Genomic DNA, 19,762 nt, shown 5'->3' on the forward strand with positions numbered 1-19,762 from the left:
TTCCTTCCCGACTCCAGATCTGACAATCAGTAGAAATCCCGGGATCAATAACCGTCTCCAGTAATCTGGGGCCATAACCTGGAATATTATTACACTCAGGACAGACATCCAGGCCCCTCTACAGCTCTTATAGGGAATCCCCATGACAACTCCTCCTGGCAGAGAGCTGCACACAATCACTGCTCTTACAGTAAAGAATCCTTCTCTTCCTCTTCTGGATTTCCTCTTCCCGATGTCGGACTTGTTACATAACACAATAAAGCTGATAGAAATGTAGAGGAGTTACCTCTCCGCTCAGCAGGGAGATGATCTCCAGGGTGAAGTGTAATAATCTTCTGGTGGTCTCGTCCTCGTCCATCCTCGGGGTCATTCAGGAGAAGGAGGGATGAACACTGGATCAGCTGGAGGGATCTCGTCCTGCCGGCGTCTTCATCATAAAGGAGAAGATGGAGATCACAGGGGACGATATAACGACAATCACTGAATTCTGCCCCAAATATCCGACATTTATCAGGAAGAATCTGGAGGAAAAGCCACAAACTCCACCGCAACCTCCTCCGCTGATCTGACCGCTCATTATCAGCCTCGTAGGAGGTCGGTCACCGTGGTAACTACACCGCCAGCGGAGGACGGTCACCGTGGTAACTACACCTCTAGTGGGGGGCGGTCACCGTGGTAACTCCAGCGGGGGCGGTCACCGTGGTAACTCCACCTCCAGCGGGGGATGGTCACCATGGTAACTCCACCTCCAGCAGAGGACGGTCACCGTGGTAACTCCACCTCCAGCGGGGGATGGTCACCGTGGTAACTCCACCTCCAGCGGGGGACGGTCACCGTGGTAACTCCACCTCCAGCAGAGGACGGTCACCGTGGTAACTCCACCTCCAGCGGGGGACGGTCACCGTGGTAACTCCACCTCCAGCGGGGGCGGTCACCGTGGTAACTCCACCTCCAGCGGGGGACGGTCACCGTGGTAACTCCACCTCCAGCGGGGGACGGTCACCGTGGTAACTCCACCTCCAGCGGGGGGCGGTCACCGTGGTAACTCCACCTCCAGCGGGGGCGGTGAGGTGAGGAGGAGCCGCTGCACATCCCCCATACAACACTGAGGAGCCGCAGTCACATGGAGCAGGAGCCTCCACAGGAACAGCTCTGATCTCACCCCACACTCTCCTCTCACAGATTCACCACAAACCCTCCCTGTAATCTCACCGGAATGGCGGGAAGCGGAAACCTGCTGCTGGCTGATACCAGAGAGCAAGAGCTGCGCACAACCAGGACGGAGCTGCTGCACTGACAGCGAGAGGACCTGTGGTGACGTCACCGCCATGTGATCAGGGGGCGGAGCTCAGGAGAGAAGTGGTGAAGGACCTGTGGTGACGTCACCGCCATGTGATCAGGGGGCGGAGCTCAGGAGAGAAGTGGTGAAGGACCTGTGGTGACGTCACCGCCCTGTGATCAGGAAGCGGAGCTCAGGAGAGAAGTGGTGAAGGACGTGTGGTGACGTCACCGCCATGTGATCAGGGGGCGGAGCTCAGGAGAGAAGTGGTGAAGGACGTGTGGTGACGTCACCGCCATGTGATCAGGGGGCGGAGCTCAGGAGAGAAGTGGTGAATGACCTGTGGTGACGTCACCGCCATGTGATCAGGGGGCGGAGCTCAGGATAGAGGTGGTGAAGGACCTGTGGTGACGTCACCGCCATGTGATCAGGGGGCGGAGCTCAGGAGAGAAGTGGTGAAGGAGCTGTGATGACGTCACCGCCATGTGATCAGGGGGCGGGGCTTCGGGTGGTGATTGGCTCCCGCAGTGTTTCCTCACAGACTGTAATGAGTCTATAATCTATAGGCAGCGTCTAGATTGGAGTTGATTTCTGGAGGGGGAGGAGTGATTTCATTCTATCATGACGTCACCGGAAGGGGCGGGGTCTTCTCAGTCCAGTGGACAGTATCCTTCGTGCAGCTGCAGCAGTGCACATTGTGCCGGGACAGGAGGATGGTGATGAGGAGCTCGTGTTCAGCCGTCTGCTGTGAGGACTGAGGTGGGGAGAACTGACCATGTGAATAAATGTTGTAGAGGCATAAAGGGGTCAGCGTGGGTGGTGTGAGGAGGCATGGGGTATGTAGAGTGGCATCCAGGGGGCTGTGTGGGTGGTGTGAGGGGGTATGTAGAGGGGCATCCAGGGGGCTGTGTGGGTGGTGTGAGGGGGTATGTAGAGGGGCATCCAGGGGGCTGTGTGGGTGGTGTGAGGGGGTATGTAGAGGGGCAACCAGGGGGCTGTGTGGCTGGTGTGATGGAGTATGTAGAGGGGCATCCAGGGGGCTGTGTGGCTGGTGTGAGGGGGTATGTAGAGGGGCATCCAAGGTGCTGTGTGGCTGGTGTGAGGGGGCATGGGGTATGTAGAGGGGCATCAAGGGGGCTGTGAGGGGGTACGTAGAGGGGCATCCAGGGGGCTGTGTGGCTGGTGTGAGGGGGTATGTAGAGGGGAAACCAGGGGGCTGTGTGGGTGGTGTGATGGGGTATGTAGAAGGGCATCCAGGGGGCTGTGTGGCTGGTGTGAGGGGGCATGGGGTATGTAGAGGGGCATCAAGGGGGCTGTGAGGGGGTATGTAGAGGGGCATCAAGGGGGCTGTGAGGGGGTATGTAGAGGGGCATCCAGGGGGCTGTGTGGCTGGTGTGAGGGGGTATGTAGAGGGGCATCCAGGGGGCTGTGTGGCTGGTGTGAGGGGGTATGTAGAGGGGCATCCAAGGTGCTGTGTGGCTGGTGTGAGGGGACATGGGGTATGTAGAGGGGCATCCAGGGGGCTGTGTGGCTGGTGTGAGGGGACATGGGGTATGTAGAGGGGCATCCAGGGGGCTGTGTGGCTGGTGTGAGGGGGCATGGGGTATGTAGAGGGGCATCCAGGGGGCTGTGTGGCTGGTGTGAGGGGGCATGGGGTATGTAGAGGGGCATCCAGGGGGCTGTGTGGCTGGTGTGAGGGGGCATGGGTATGTAGAGGGGCATCCAGTGGGCTGTGTGGCTGGTGTGATGGGGTATGTGGAGGGCATACAGGGGGCTGTATGGCTGGTGTGATGGGGCATGGGGTATGTAGAGGGGCATCCAGGGGGCTGTATGGCTGGTGTGAGGGGGCATGGGGAGAACTGACCATGTGAATAAATGTTGTAGAGGCATAAAGGGGTCAGCGTGGGTGGTGTGAGGGGGCATGGGGTATGTAGAGTGGCATCCAGGGGGCTGTGTGGGTGGTGTGAGGGGGTATGTAGAGGGGCAACCAGGGGGCTGTGTGGGTGGTGTGAGGGGTGTATGTAGAGGGTCAACCAGGGGGCTGTGTGGGTGGTGTGATGGAGTATGTAGAGGGGCATCCAGGGGGCTGTGTGGCTGGTGTGAGGGGGTATGTAGAGGGGCATCCAAGGTGCTGTGTGGCTGGTGTGAGGGGGCATGGGGTATGTAGAGGGGCAACCAGGGGGCTGTGTGGGTGGTGTGATGGAGTATGTAGAGGGGCATCCAGGGGGCTGTGTGGCTGGTGTGAGGGGGTATGTAGAGGGGCATCCAAGGTGCTGTGTGGCTGGTGTGAGGGGGCATGGGGTATGTAGAGGGGCATCAAGGGGGCTGTGAGGGGGTACGTAGAGGGGCATCCAGGGGGCTGTGTGGCTGGTGTGAGGGGGTATGTAGAGGGGCAACCAGGGGGCTGTGTGGGTGGTGTGATGGGGTATGTAGAAGGGCATCCAGGGGGCTGTGTGGCTGGTGTGAGGGGGCATGGGGTATGTAGAGGGGCATCAAGGGGGCTGTGAGGGGGTATGTAGAGGGGCATCAAGGGGGCTGTGAGGGGGTATGTAGAGGGGCATCCAGGGGGCTGTGTGGCTGGTGTGAGGGGGTATGTAGAGGGGCATCCAGGGGGCTGTGTGGCTGGTGTGAGGGGGTATGTAGAGGGGCATCCAAGGTGCTGTGTGGCTGGTGTGAGGGGGTATGTAGAGGGGCATCCAAGGTGCTGTGTGGCTGGTGTGAGGGGACATGGGGTATGTAGAGGGGCATCCAGGGGGCTGTGTGGCTGGTGTGAGGGGACATGGGGTATGTAGAGGGGCATCCAGGGGGCTGTGTGGCTGGTGTGAGGGGGCATGGGGTATGTAGAGGGGCATCCAGGGGGCTGTGTGGCTGGTGTGAGGGGGCATGGGGTATGTAGAGGGGCATCCAGGGGGCTGTGTGGCTGGTGTGAGGGGGCATGGGTATGTAGAGGGGCATCCAGTGGGCTGTGTGGCTGGTGTGATGGGGTATGTGGAGGGCATACAGGGGGCTGTATGGCTGGTGTGATGGGGCATGGGGTATGTAGAGGGGCATCCAGGGGGCTGTATGGCTGGTGTGAGGGGGCATGGGGAGAACTGACCATGTGAATAAATGTTGTAGAGGCATAAAGGGGTCAGCGTGGGTGGTGTGAGGGGGCATGGGGTATGTAGAGTGGCATCCAGGGGGCTGTGTGGGTGGTGTGAGGGGGTATGTAGAGGGGCAACCAGGGGGCTGTGTGGGTGGTGTGAGGGGTGTATGTAGAGGGTCAACCAGGGGGCTGTGTGGGTGGTGTGATGGAGTATGTAGAGGGGCATCCAGGGGGCTGTGTGGCTGGTGTGAGGGGGTATGTAGAGGGGCATCCAAGGTGCTGTGTGGCTGGTGTGAGGGGGCATGGGGTATGTAGAGGGGCATCAAGGGGGCTGTGAGGGGGTACGTAGAGGGGCATCCAGGGGGCTGTGTGGCTGGTGTGAGGGGGTATGTAGAGGGGCAACCAGGGGGCTGTGTGGGTGGTGTGATGGGGTATGTAGAAGGGCATCCAGGGGGCTGTGTGGCTGGTGTGAGGGGGTATGGGGTATGTAGAGGGGCATCAAGGGGGCTGTGAGGGGGTATGTAGAGGGGCATCAAGGGGGCTGTGAGGGGGTATGTAGAGGGGCATCCAGGGGGCTGTGTGGCTGGTGTGAGGGGGTATGTAGAGGGGCATCCAGGGGGCTGTGTGGCTGGTGTGAGGGGGTATGTAGAGGGGCATCCAAGGTGCTGTGTGGCTGGTGTGAGGGGGTATGTAGAGGGGCATCCAAGGTGCTGTGTGGCTGGTGTGAGGGGGGTATGTAGAGGGGCAACCAGGGGGCTGTGTGGGTGGTGTGATGGGGTATGTAGAGGGGCATCCAGGGGGCTGTGTGGCTGGTGTGAGGGGGCATGGGGTATGTAGAGGGGCATCAAGGGGGCTGTGAGGGGGTATGTAGAGGGGCATCAAGTGGGCTGTGAGGGGGTATGTAGAGGGGCATCCAGGGGGCTGTGTGGCTGGTGTGAGGGGGTATGTAGAGGGGCATCCAGGGGGCTGTGTGGCTGGTGTGAGGGGGTATGTAGAGGGGCATCCAGGGGGCTGTGTGGCTGGTGTGAGGGGGTATGTAGAGGGGCATCCAGGGGGCTGTGTGGCTGGTGTGAGGGGGTATGTAGAGGGGCATCCAGGGGGCTGTGTGGCTGGTGTGAGGGGACATGGGGTATGTAGAGGGGCATCCAGGGGGCTGTGTGGCTGGTGTGAGGGGGCATGGGGTATGTAGAGGGGCATCCAGGGGGCTGTGTGGCTGGTGTGAGGGGGCATGGGGTATGTAGAGGGGCATCCAGGGGGCTGTGTGGCTGGTGTGAGGGGGCATGGGTATGTAGAGGGGCATCCAGGGGGCTGTGTGGCTGGTGTGATGGGGTATGTGGAGGGCATACAGGGGGCTGTATGGCTGGTGTGATGGGGCATGGGGTATGTAGAGGGGCATCCAGGGGGCTGTATGGCTGGTGTGAGGGGGCATGGGGTATGTAGAGGGGCATCCAGGGGGCTGTGTGGCTGGTGTGAGGGGTCGTGGGGTATGTAGAGGGGCATCCAGGGGGCCTTATGGCTGGTGTGAGGGGGCATGGGGTATGTAGAAGGGCATCCAGGGGGCTGTGTGGCTGGTGTGAGGGGGCATGTAGAGGGGCATCCAGGGGGCTGTGTGGCTGGTGTGAAGGGGCATGTAGAGGAGCATCCAGGGGGCTGTGTGGCTGGTGTGAGGGGCATCCAGGGGGCTGTGTGGCTTGTGTGAGGGAGCATGTAGAGGGGCATCCAGGGGGCTGTGTGGCTGGTGTGAGGGAGCATGTAGAGGGGCATCCAGGGGGCTGTGTGGCTGGTGTGAGGGGGCATGTAGAGGGGCATCCAGGGGGCTGTGTGGCTGGTGTGAGGGGGTATGTAGAGGGGCATCCAGGGGGCTGTGTGGCTGGTGTGAGGGGGCATGTAGAGGGGCATCCAGGGGGCTGTGTGGCTTGTGTGAGGGGGCATGTAGAGGGGCATCCAGGGGGCTGTGTGGCTGGTGTGAGGGGGTATGTAGAGGGGCATCCAGGGGGCTGTGTGGCTGGTGTGAGGGGGTATGTAGAGGGGCATCCAGGGGGCTGTGTGGGTGGTGTGAGGGGGGCATGTAGAGGGGCATCCAAGGGCCTGCGTGGTTGGTGTGAGGAGGCATGGTCTGTGCATGTAGAGGGGCATCCAAGGGCCTGCGTGGCTGGTGTTAGGGGGCATGGGTTGTGCATGATGTACAGGGGCATCCAAGGGCCTGGGTGGTTGGTGTGAGGAGGCATGGGCTGTGACTTACAGGATCCATCGGTCGTGGTCTGTGACGTCTTGTAGATGTGATCGGCACCTTAGTTACAGGATCCATTGGTCGTGGTCTGTGACGTCTTTTAGATGTGATCGGAGCCTTAGTTACAAAATCCATCGGTCGTGGCCGGAGCCGTCTTATAGATGTGATCGGAGCCTTAGTTACAGGATCCATCGGTCGTGGTTGGTGACGTCTTGTAGATGTGATCGGAGCCTTAGTTACAGGATCCATCGGTCGTGGTCTGTGACGTCTTTTAGATGTGATCGGAGCCTTAGTTACAGGATCCATCGGTCGTGGTCGGTGACGTCTTGTAGATGTGATCGGAGCCTTAGTTACAGGATCCGTCGGTCGTGAGCGGTGACATCTTGTAGGTGTGATCGGAGCCTTAGTTACGGGATCCATCGGTCGTGGTCGGTGTCATCTTGTAGATGTGATCGGAGCCTTAGTTACAGGATCCATCGGTTGTGATCAGTGACGTCTTGTAGATGTGATTGGAGCCTTAGTTACAGGATCCATCGGTCGTGTTTGATGTCTTCTTGTAAATGTGATCGGAGCCTTAGTTACAGGATCCATCGGTCGTGGTCGGTGACGTCTTGTAGATGTGATTGGAACCTTAGTTACAGTATCCATCTCTTGTGGTCGGTGACATCTTGTAGATGTGATCGGAGCCTTAGTTACTGGATCCATTGGTCGTTGTCGGTGACGTCTTGTAGATGTGATCACAGCCTTAGTTACAGGATCCATCGCTTGTGGTCGGTGACATCTTGTAGATGTGATCGGAGCCTTAGTTACAGGATCCATTGGTCGTGGTTGGTGACGTCTTGTAGATGTGATCGGAGCCTTAGTTTCAGGATCCATCGGTTGTGGTCGGTGACGTCTTGTAGATGTGATCGGAGCTTTTGTTACAGGATCCATCGGTCGTGGTCGGTGACGTCTTGTAGATGTGATCGGAGCCTTAGTTACAGGATCCATCGGTCGTGGTCGGTGATAGCCCTTCGAAGAAGAGCTAATTTGGATTGAGATAATTATCTCTAAATCTGGCTGCCATTTTTGGTTCAAATTAGATAAATAGAATCAATACGATGCATCAGAGAAAAGAGAATAACAAACAGCCAGTGTCTGAGTGTACAATTATACCTGAGTCTCAGAAGCACAGTCACATATCTTTATTACAACAACAGAGAAGGGGAAGGTCTTTACAGGCTTTACATTACCTCATGCTGCAGATATTTTAATTGGGGAAAGAAAGCATTTTAATTGAAAATAATAAAATTGTAATTATGGAAACATCTGCAGATGTCCTTGAAACTAAAACTCTCTCTATCCAGTTAACTGTACTTAAAAAAACAGAGGAAATTGTAACAGAAACACAGCGCTACACCCTGTGTTATCGCTTTTTTGAATAACACTTATAAAACTAATATTAAAATTATCAAATATATAGGTAGATTTGTGTAAAATAATAATCAAAGTATAAATATTTACCACAACAATTCCTCCCTTTTTATTATTTACAGATAATTTATCCATCAGCTACTTCCCCATGCTATGGGATCCTGCAGGGGACAGATCCCGTTCACTGAGAGATACAGTGGGTACGGAAAGTATTCAGACCCCTTTAAATTTTTCACTCTGTTTCATTGTAGCCATTTGGTAAATTCTAAAAAGTTCATTTTTTTTCTCATTAAAGTGCACTCTGCACCCCATCTTGACTGAAAAAAAACTGAAATGTAGAAATTTTTGCAAATTTATTAAAAAAGAAAAACTGAAATATCACATGATCATAAGTATTCAGACCCTTTGGTCAGACACTCATATTTAAGTCATATGCTGTCCATTCCCTTGTGATTCTCCTTGAGATGGTTCTACTCCTTCATTGGAGTCTAGCTGTGTTTCATTAAACTGATAGGACTTGATTTGGAAAGGCACACACCTGTCTATATAAGACCTCACAGCTCACAGTGCTTGTCAGACCAAATGAGAATCATGAGCTTAATGGAACTGCCTGGCCAAGGTTACAAAAGAATTTCTGCATTACACAAGGTTCCTAAGAGCACAGTGGCCTCCATAATCCTTAAATGGAAGACGTTTGGGACCACCAGAAGTCTTTCTAGATCTGGCCGTCCACCCAAACTGAGCAATCGTGGGAGAGGAGCATTGGTGAGAGAGGTAAAGAAGAACCCCAAGATCCCTGTGGCTAAGCTCCAGAGATGCAGTAGGGAGATTGGAGAAAGCTCCACAAAGTCAACGATCACTGCAGCCCTCCACCAGTCGGGCCTTTATGGCGGAGTGGCCCAACGGAAGCCTCTCCTCAGTGCAAGACATATGAAAGCCCGCATAGAGTTTGCTCAAAAGCACATGAAGGACTCCCAGACTATGAGAAATAAGATTGTGTGGTCTGAAGAGATGAAGATAGAACTTTTTGGTGATAATTCTAAGCGGTATGTGTGGAGAAAACCAGGCACTGCTCATCACATGCCCAATACAATCCCAACAGTGAAACATGGTGGTGGCAGCATCATGCTATGGGGGGGTGTTTCAGCTGCAGGGACAGGACGACTAGTTGCAATTGAAGGAAACATGAATGCAGCCAAGTACAGAGATATCCCGGATGAAAACCTCTTCTAGAGTGCTCTGAACCTCAGACTTGGCCGAAGGTTCACCTTCCAACAAGACAATGACCCTAAGCACACAGCTAAAATAACAAAGGAGTGGCTTCAGAACAACTCTATGACCATTCTTGACTGGCCCAGCCAGAGCTCTGGCTATGGGTATTATTATTTCTATTGTAACCCTAATGTTGGTGCATACTTCCTACTGAGGCTGTTAAATCTTACCCAAATATACAGGGTGGTATCTTGATGGTATGGTGTGGTTAATGGGGTACAAAGATAGTGGGGCCATTCTTCATCAATGGAATCCTCAATGCCACTGGATATCTGAAATTGCTCCATGATGATGTGTTGCCCTCTTTATGCACTGAAGATGGCACGTTCCCTGAGTTTTTCCAACAAGATGGTGCACCACCACATTATGAGTGTCAGAGCCGAGAATTCCTACATGACCAGTTTCCTGGAAAGTGGATTGGTCATCGTGGGCCAGTTGAATGGTCACCAAGGTCTCCCGATCTGACACCCTTAGACTTTTATCTTTGTTTTCATCTAAAGGCAATTGTCTATGCTGTGAAGATACGAGATGTGCAGCATCTGAAACAACAGATACTGGAAGCCTGTTCTAGCATTTCTTCTGTGGTGTTGCTATCAGTGTGTCAAGAGTGGGAGAATAGGGTTGCATTGACAATCCAAGACAATGGGCAGCACTTTGAACACATTTTATAAGTGGTCATAAACTTGTAAAAAACTCATGAAAGAATAAAGTTATGTTAAAACCAAGCACACCGTCTGATATCGAACATATATGGTCTAATTAACACTCCCCGGGGGGATCCACCTCCTAAACACTCATACATGACTAAGTGGGAGAGGTTTCTGGGAAAGGAACTAACACTGCGGTGTTGGCAGTCCATCTGGGATAAAGCATCCAAAACCTCTCTTTGCACTTTGTACAAGGAGAACCAATTATAAATTAATGATGTTTTAGGATCATATCCCTGAACTATTACACAAATTAAACCCCTCTGTCCCGGATGGATGCTGGCGCTGCGGAGCTGCTAAGGGGTCCCTTATCCACATTTTCTGGACATGCCCGATCCTGACCCCATTATGGGGAAATGTCAGATCCCTCCTGCGGGAAGTATTGTTCACTGAAATCCCTCTAGACCCGGCTATATATTTATTAAATGTTACTCCAAGAGGGATGGGTAAAAAGTCCTCAAAGCTGCTTCTACACATCCTAACAGCAGCTAGATGCCTCATAGCTCTTCATTGGAAAAAAACGCTCCCCCCCCCCCCCTCTAATAGAGATCTACTAAGTAGAATTGTGGATATACGAAGAATGGAACACCTGACGGCAGTAATAAACGCCAAATTAGATGTATTCAATAAGGTGTGGGGACCATGGGACTATTAATGGGCCCAATTTAATACCTGATATTTGTTCAAGGAAAGGAGAACAGAGTTTACTGCTGAAATCTTCCAGTATTTTGCCTTATTACCCTTCCCCTTCCCCCTGTTGTTTTCCTGTCTGTGTCATAAAGGTTAGTAGTGTTTCTGAAATTGTAAACCAATATAGATTATAGCAAATGATTGAGTAAGCGAGCAGCTCCTACAGTTACACCAACTATGGAAATATTCAGCTCCTCGTATAATAGTGCATGGACTAAACACTGTTTATTAGGAGTCTGCAAGTAGAACGCAGATAAGTGTATGATCCATAGCGGATTTCCAACATGCTCTATTAATTTCAGTTTATGCCTTATTTCTTTGGTTCTATTGTTAAGCTTATACATTTTCAATAAAATTTACAGTATTAAAAAAAAAACAACCAAGCACACCATTGTTTTTCTTATGAAATTCTCAATAAGTTTGATGTGTCACATGACCCTCTTCCCATTGAAAAAAAAATAAAGTTGGATCCAAAATGGCCGAATTCAAAATGACCGCCATGGTCACCACCCATCTGGAAAAGTTTCCCCCTCCCATATACTAATGTGCCACAAACAGGAAGTTGATATCACCAACCATTCCCATTTAACTTGGGTGTATCCATATAAATGGCCCACCCTGTAGTAACTCATACACATATATATTTACCTGTGTTATCCATATTGGATATATTGGGGCCCCCTGTATATGGACATGGTGTCGCTTGACTTGATCCATTTTTCCCATGCTTTGTTGTTTCTACTATATACTTTACACTATTGTCATTTTAATAAGAATATTTTCTAATAAAATCTATTTTATGCCATAATTACTCATGTTTCTCCTTTACGATATCTTGCTGTTTGAGTTGGCTTCTTTGTGATTTGGGCCCGGCCTTGCTTTAACGGTTCCTTATTCCACTTTGTATACATTATGTTGGTCTTTTTTTGTTTAGAAATATGGGGACGTGGTTGTCCCTGGGTGAGTGTGGGGTGCTGTAGTTTGGGCCGTATGCTGTGGAAGTCTTTACTCACTTTCATCCTTGGTTCAGACGGGTTCAGATCTTCTGCGCTTTGAATAAAAGATGACACAGTTCTTTAAAAACAAAACAGTCCAGTTTACTTGTTCAGCACGGCCTTAGAAACGGGATTACAGGTACAACACTTGTTGCAAAACATGGCATTCACAGATGGTAAAACACAGTCTTAATCCCCACACGGTGCTAATCACGGTGTGACTCGTACCTAGGGGAAACTGCCTCTGGACTTTCTCGTGGAGAAGTTCCTGTTTCACTCCACGGCTCCCAATACCTAACTCTAGCAGGGACTACCTTGCTCCTGAGGCTCCCTAGTCCAGGCACGTCCGTTACTGCCTATCGCCTGGAAGAGGCCAGGATCCACAAATTGACCTTTAGAGTATAGATTATACTGTGGTGTGCCCGTTCCTTTTAATCTTCCTGGTTTCTCCCACATACACGGTTCTCTCTTCTTCTCTGTCCTTCCTCACTCACTGTTACTTCTTAAATAACCAAGATGGCCAAATCTCACTCCCAGAGATCCCTCAGTCTCTAGCTTGTCACTGAGGACAGCCCCAAAACTAGTTAACCCTGTGTCCCACTGACATAAGGGTACTGTAGTATCAAACAGTACCTCTCCTGCCATCTAATGCCCATACCTGAAAATAACACCTTTTCAGATGACTAAAACACGCATAGAATTACTAAAACAGTACAGTTCTACAGGGGAGTGGAGTAGACATCCCCCACACAACCCGCACAATATGACAGTGTATCAGAGGATATTGGGCTATGGGTGCATATCCAGTAGTTCTTAGGACAGTCTTTATAAACTGTGTCTCAAAGCAGGACTTGGTGATACTTATGAGTTTGTTGTCCCAGTCCTCTCCTCTTTTTTTACGTCATTGAGAGTTAGGGCAAGGGATGCAATTGCCATCAGAATGGTCCAAAGGGGCAGGGTCATCATCTTTGCTGCTGCCGGGGATCAAGACCATTTTCCAGTGGCTGGCATTGATCCAAGTATCTTTGCCTTGGAGGTTGACAGAAATAGCAGTGGTCAGTACTTAAAATGGCTCACTGTATCTGGGTTCATTAGTCTCCTCATATGTCTCTTGACCACGACCCAGTCTCCTGGTACCAGTGTGTGTGCCATTTATACAGTTGAGGTCTGGGATGGAGGAAAAAACACGGTTGTGAGTAACAGTCAGATGTTTGTGCAACTCCACGACATATTCAGTGAGTGACCTGTATGAGATCGGCAGCTGCTGCTGGAAATACAAGATCCCGACCGACTAGGGAACACCTTTTATGAGTAAGGTGATGAGGGAGTTCCGCAAGGTCCTACAAATCTCCCAACTGAGAACTTCAGTGTACCATTCTCAGACAGATGGCCTGGTGGAAAGATTTAATAAAACATTGAAGAGTATGCTAAGGAAGGCCATAGAACAGGATGGTAGAGACTGGGACTGTCTCTTACAGTATCTGTTGTTCTCCATCCGAGATGTTCCACAGTCATCTACGAGGTTCTCGCCATTCGAACTTCTGTATGGCCGACATCCACGAGATCTCCTGGATATAGCCAAGAAAACCAGGGAAGCTGAGGTCACGCCCCACAGAAGCATCATCGAGCATGTGACACTGATGCAGCAGAGGACCGAGAAGGTGATGCCCATCGTAAAAGGTCATCTCTTGCAGGCACAAGAAGCTTAGGCCAGGTTCTACAACCGGTCAGCCAGAGTGAGGAAATTCAGTACCAGAGACCAAGTGCTCGTGTTAATTCCTACTGTAGAGAGTAAGTTCTTGGCCAAATGGCAAGGGCTGTATGAGGTGGTGGAGAAGCTTGGTTATGTGAAATACAAGGTTCATCAACCAGGACGACGTAAGCAGTACCAGATATACCACTTCAACTTCATCAAGCCGTGGCAAGACAGGGAGGCTGTGGAAGCTCTAAGCTTGCTGGGCAAGCCTGAAGGTGACGTTGGAGGAGTCGCAATAGCGGAAACGCTAACGAAGGCCCACAAACAGCAGTGTTGGGAGTTATTGCAGAAGAACCGGGATCTGTTATCGGAATTGCCGGGCTGTACAAGGGTCATAGAACACAAGGTTCTGACAGAGCCACCTGTGCGGGTGAACTTGAAGCCCTATCTGATTCCTGAGGCCCAACGAGAGTTGATCTCCAAAGAGGTGGCTGGTACGCTGAAACTCGGTGTCATTGAAGAATCCAAGATCGGTTGGTTGAGCCCGATCATCTTGGTCCCAAAGCCCGATGGTGAGTGGAGATTTTGCAACGACTATCGGAAGTTGAATGAAGTCTCCAAATTCGATGAATATCCCATGCCACGCGTCGTTGAGCTGATCGAGAGGCTTGGGACAGCAAGGTACATAACCACCTTGGATTTGATGAAGGGATATTGCAGATCCCCATGGAACAGGGAGCCAAGGAGAAGACTGTGTTTTCCACGCCGGATGGATGCTTCCAGTATATCCAGATGCTGTTTGGACTGCAAGGGGCCCCTGCAACCTTCCAGAGAGTTATGGATTGAATTCTTGCACCCCATAAACAATACGCTGCGGCATACCTGGACAATATTGTTATCGTCAGCTTGGACTGGCAGAGTCATCTGGAAAAAGTCCAGGTGGTGTTTGAAGGCGGGGTTTTGAATAAACCCGAAGAAATGTGCTATGGGGAAAGAAGAAGCCAAATACCTAGGTTATGTCGTTGGTAGAGGTGAGATCAAACCCCAAATCAGTAAAGTGGAGGCAATCTAAACCTGGCCGAGACCCCTGTCAAAAAAACAGGTTAGAGCCTTCCTGGGGATCGTGGGATACTACAGAAGGTTCATCCCAAACTTCGCCATGATGGCCATACCCCTGAATGACCTTCTTAAGGGGACAAAATCAGCCATGGACTGCAAAGGCGGAGACGACCTTTAAAGAAATGAAAGTGGGTCTGTGTAGGCAACCGGTCATTGTTGCCTCTGACTTCAAGAGAGTTTTTACTCCAGACAGATGCCTCAGATGTGGGTTTAGGAGCTGTCCTTTCCCAAGAGATACACGGGGAGGAGCACCCTGTCCTCTACCCGAGTAGGAAGCTGTCCTCCTGCGAGAAAAATTATGCGGTCATAGAGTAGGAGTGCTTGACCATAAAGTGGGTGGTGTAAACGTTGTGGTACTATCTGCTAGGTCGAAAATTTAGACTGGTATCCGACCAAGCCTCACTCGGATGAGGGAAACAAAAAGGAAAAATGCCAAGGTCACCCGCTGGTTTTTAGCCCTACAGTATTTCAACGATCATGTAGAACATAGAGCAGGGAAGCTACATGGTAATGCTGATGCCCTCTCGAGAATCCCCTGTCTAGTGGTAGAAGGTGCCAAGCCCCACGGCTTTAGGCAGAGGGGGGAGGTATGTAAAGTGGCTAATGGTCACATAATCTATGGGAAGTATGTGTCACAGAGATGGCTGGTCTCTGTGATGTAGCCCGGAGTGTTTCTCTAGTGTACCCACGCACTAAGAGGACTAATTGGTGCACCTGGGAGCCGGCTTACGGGTTGTTAGGAGAGAATGGACGGGTCCAACAACCCACATACCTCACCTCTGGGTGTGGTTAACAGCCTATAAAATGGAGGCTATTTGGCACATTGTCTGTGTGTTTGGAGGGAGAAGGCCTTCTGTGTGTGGTTGGCTCCTGACAGAGTCAGGATACTGGACATTACACAACCTTTGTGCCCACAGGACTGATTAAGCAGAGACCTGCTAAGGACACTTTACTTTGTTTGTCTGAACTAAAGGCTGTTTGTTTTCTTTTTCTTGCTTGTCTGTTTATGAAGCAATAAACCGACATGGACTCTTAAAGGAACATGCTCACTGTTTTCCTCCCTTCGCATCCAAGTGAGTAAAACCCCTATAAGAGGTAGACTTGCTGGTGTGTTTTGGATCATTGTCCTGCTGCATAACCCAAGTTTGCTTCAGCTTGAGGTCACAAACAGATGGCCGGACATTCTCCTTCTGGAATTTTTGGTAGACAGCAGAATTCATGGTTCCATTTATCACAGCAAGTCTTCCAGGTCCAGAAGTAGCAAAACAGCCCCAGACCATCACACTACCACCACCATATTTTACTGTTGGAATGATGTTACTTTTCTGAAATGCTGTGTTACTTCTACGCCAGATGTAATAGGACATACACCTTCTAAAATGTTACATTTTTGTCTCGTCAGGGCACAGAGTATTCTCCCAAAAGTCTTGGCGATCATCAAGATGTTTTCTGGCAAAACTGAAATGAGCCTTTATGTTCTTTTTTCTTAGCAATGGTTTTCGTCTTGGAACTCTGCCATGCATGCCATTTTTGCCCAGTCTCTTTCTAATGGTGGAGTGAACACTGACCTTAACTGAAGCAAGGTGTGGCAGTAATCAGCCCTGTGTGTGGCTAGAGAAATTGTACTCAGCTTCCCAAAGATGTTATAAACCACAGTTAACTTATGTTTTATGGGGGCAATCGCTTTTTCACACAGGGCCCTGTAGGTTTGGATTTCTTTGACCCTTAATAATAAAGATCTTCATTTGAAAACTTAATTTTGTGTTTACTTGTGTTATCTTTGTCTTTTATTTAAAATTGTTTTGTGATCTGAAACATTTAAGTTTGACAAACATGCAAAAAAAAAAGAAATCAGGAAGGGGGCAAATACTTTTCACAAGACTGTAAAATTTTTTGGACTAACTGCTATGTGTGGTGGAAAACAAACACTGGGGGTACATGGGGTGCAGGCTGTATATGGGCAGGGCATGTTGGGCTATACGCTGCATGTGGGGGATACATGGAGTGCAGGCTGTATATGGGGTGCTGCCTGTATGGGGAGTACATTGGGGTGGTGAGTAAATGAGGATGTTGGCTGTGTGGTGAATACATGGCACGTTGGCTGTGTGGGGGGTACATGGTGCGCTGGCTGTGTTGTGAGTACATGGCACGTTGGCTTCTCATGGGGTGCTGGCTACATAGGGTGTTAACTGGGTAGTGACTACATAGGGTGTTTGCTGTGTGGGGGTACATGGGATGTTTGCTGTTATGGTTGGTACATGGGGTGCTGGCTGCATGGGGAGTACATGGGGTGCTGGCTGTATTTGGGAGGTACATGTGGTACTAGCTGTGTGATATAGCGACATAAATGAGGGGAAGCTAAGTGCTCCTAAGTGGAGCTGAATATTCAGTAAGGGCACAGTATGGGAGGCAGTATATAGGAGGGACATTATGTAGGCACAATATGGAGGGAGTACAGTGTGAAGATGGGGCACAGTATGGAGAGGGCGCATTGTGGGGAGGGGCACTGAAGATGGGGACAGAGTGGAGGCTATAGGTCATAACGTAGGTATAGTGTGTAGGATGGACAGTGTATAGGTCATAGTTGTTAAGGGGCGATGGTGTGGTGGATATCTATAATATAACGGGAGATGCGTGTCTCTGTCTGAAGCCTTTATAGACTGCGCAAGCGCGACACGCCTGTGCAATCTGGCTCCAGACAGAAGACCGCATGGAGCCGTTACAGGTAAGAAGAGTGTGTGGCGTCGGAGATCACGGTATGCGTAGACACTGAATGCATACCGCGATCTCCGGCGCCATACTTACATACTTACCTGACCAGTAGGAGTGTTGCCGCGGCGCCTCTCTTTGCCGGAGACTGGGGCAGGAGTGAGGTGTCGGAATCGGCGCATGCGCATAGCGCTATCCGGCGCCATTTTACTGAAGACACATTTGCAGTGTGTCTTCAACAAAATGGCGCCAGACAGCGGGGTATGGGCACGCGCGTACTGCGGTGCCACACTCCTACCCCGGCCTCCGGCAGAACAGGACACCTCAGCGCTGGAGCACAGGGAAGAAAGGTGAGTACAAGTGTTTATTTTTTGTATGTGTGCAGCGTGAAAGGGATGAGGGGTACCATACATACCAGGATTGGGGTGTGAGGGGGCCACACATACCAGGATTGGGAGGATGAGGGGTACCATGCATACCAGGATTATGGGGTAAGGGGACCATACATACCAGGATCGCGGGTGAGGGGACCATGCATACCAGGATGAGGGGTACCACACATACCAGGATTGGGGGGTGAGGGGACCGTGCATACCAGAATTGGGGGGTGAGGGGACAATGCATACCAGGATTGGGGGGTGAGGGGTACCGCCCATACCAGGATTGGGGGGTGAGGGGTACCACACATACCTGGACTGGGGGGTGAGGGGACCATGCATACCAGGATGAGGGGTACCACAAATACCAGGATTGGGGGGTGAAGGGACCATGCATACAAGAATTGGGGGGTGAGGGGACCATGCAAACCATGATTGGGGGATGAGGGGTTCCATGCATACCAGGATTGGGGGATGAGGGGTTCCATGCATACCAGGACTGGCGGGTGAGGGGACCATGCATACCAGGATGAGGGGTACCACAAATACCAGGATTGGGGGGTGAGGGGACCATGCATACCAGGATTGGGGGGTGAGGGGACCATGCATACCAGGACTGGGGGGTGAGGGGTGCCATGCATACCAGAATAGGGATGAGTGGTACCATACATACCAGGATAGGAATGCAGGGTACCATGCATACTAGGATGAGGGATTGGGTGCCATGCATACCAGGATGAGAAATGGGGTGCTATGCATACCAGGATGAGGGGTACCATACATATCAGGATTGGGGGATGAGTGGTGCCATGCATACCAGGATGAAGGACTGGGTACCATACATACCAGGATTGGGGGATGAGGGGTGCTATACATACCAGAATTGGGATGAGGGGTGCCATGCATACCAGGATAAGGGATGGGGTGCCATGCATACCAGGATAGGGATGAGGGGTGCCATGTATACCAAATTTGGGATGAGGGGGCCATGCATACCAGGATTGGGATGAGGGGTGCAATGTATACCAGATTTGGAATGAGGGGTGCCATACATACCAGGATTAAGAATGAGGGGTGCCATGCATACCAGAATTGGGGATGAGGGGTGCCATGCATACCAGGATTCAGATGAGGGGCGATGCATACCAGGATAGGAATGAGGGGTACCATGCATACCAGGATTGGGGATGAGGGGTGCAACGCATACCAGGATAGGGATGTGGGGGGGGCCATGCATACCAGGATTCGGATGAGGGGCCATGCATACCAGGATAAGGATAAGGGGTACCATGCATACTAGGATGTGGGTGAGGGGCCCATGCATACCAGGATGAGGGATATCATACATACCAGGATAGGGAAGAGGGATGGGGTACCATGCATACCAGGATAGGGATGAGGAGTACCACACATACCAGGATTGGGGATGAGGGGTGCCACGCATACCAGAATTGGGGGTGAGGGGTGCCACGCATACCAGAATTGGGGGTGAGGGGTGCCATGCATAACAGGATTGGGGGTGAGGGGTGCCATGCATACCAGGATTGGGGGTGAGGGGTGCCATGCATTCCAGGATTGGGGATGAAGGGTGCCATGCATTACAGGATAAGGATGAGGGGTGCCATGCATACCAGGATAGGGATGAGGGGTGCCATGCATACCAGGATAGGATGGAGGGGACAGGAGGGGGGCAGCACAAATACCAGGAGGGGGGCAGCACATGCCTGCATGGGAGACCATATACCTATAAAAATGCTCGCCACCTGGGCGTAGAACAGGTTCAATAGCTAGTAGTATATAAGGGAGGATGGTGTGGAGGCAATATTTTATAGGAGAGGAGGCCATGTATCATAAGAGGGACAGTGTGGATGTCATTTTTTGTGTATGGAGCACAGGGAGGCGCTATTATTTATTCAGGGGCACAGCACAGGCTTAATTACGGCACAGCAGGGGCAGCTATTTTTATTCAAGCGGCATTATAATGACACTTTTATTATTAAGGGCACTGTGTCGACATGTGCTGCCGAAGACTGAAGAAAAGAACATCTGTTGAGACGAGCTACGGATGTAAAAACTTACCCTGGAATCAGGGTCAGATGAAGAAGAAAAGGATGTGAGCAACCAGAGAAGACGTCTCCTATAAGGTACCGGGATCTAAGGCTGCATTTACAATGGACAAACGCGGCACCT

The 19,762-nt window shown here is 51.3% G+C and overlaps 1 long non-coding RNA gene across 1 annotated transcript; it reads left to right on the forward strand.

The window, feature by feature from the left end:
- The first annotated feature begins 1,770 nt into the window (after nucleotides 1-1,770).
- Nucleotides 1,771-16,236, forward strand: LOC141241679 (uncharacterized). Its single transcript, XR_012306385.1, has 3 exons — nucleotides 1,771-2,038; nucleotides 8,130-8,207; nucleotides 15,889-16,236. It is a non-coding gene; the product is annotated as an uncharacterized lncRNA (long non-coding RNA).
- The last annotated feature ends 3,526 nt before the right edge of the window (nucleotides 16,237-19,762 follow it).

Source organism: Phyllobates terribilis, unplaced genomic scaffold (genome assembly GCF_046119375.1).
Source record: "Phyllobates terribilis strain yellow unplaced genomic scaffold, ASM4611937v1 Scaffold_1019__1_contigs__length_468203, whole genome shotgun sequence".
Classification (NCBI taxonomy): domain Eukaryota; kingdom Metazoa; phylum Chordata; class Amphibia; order Anura; family Dendrobatidae; genus Phyllobates; species Phyllobates terribilis.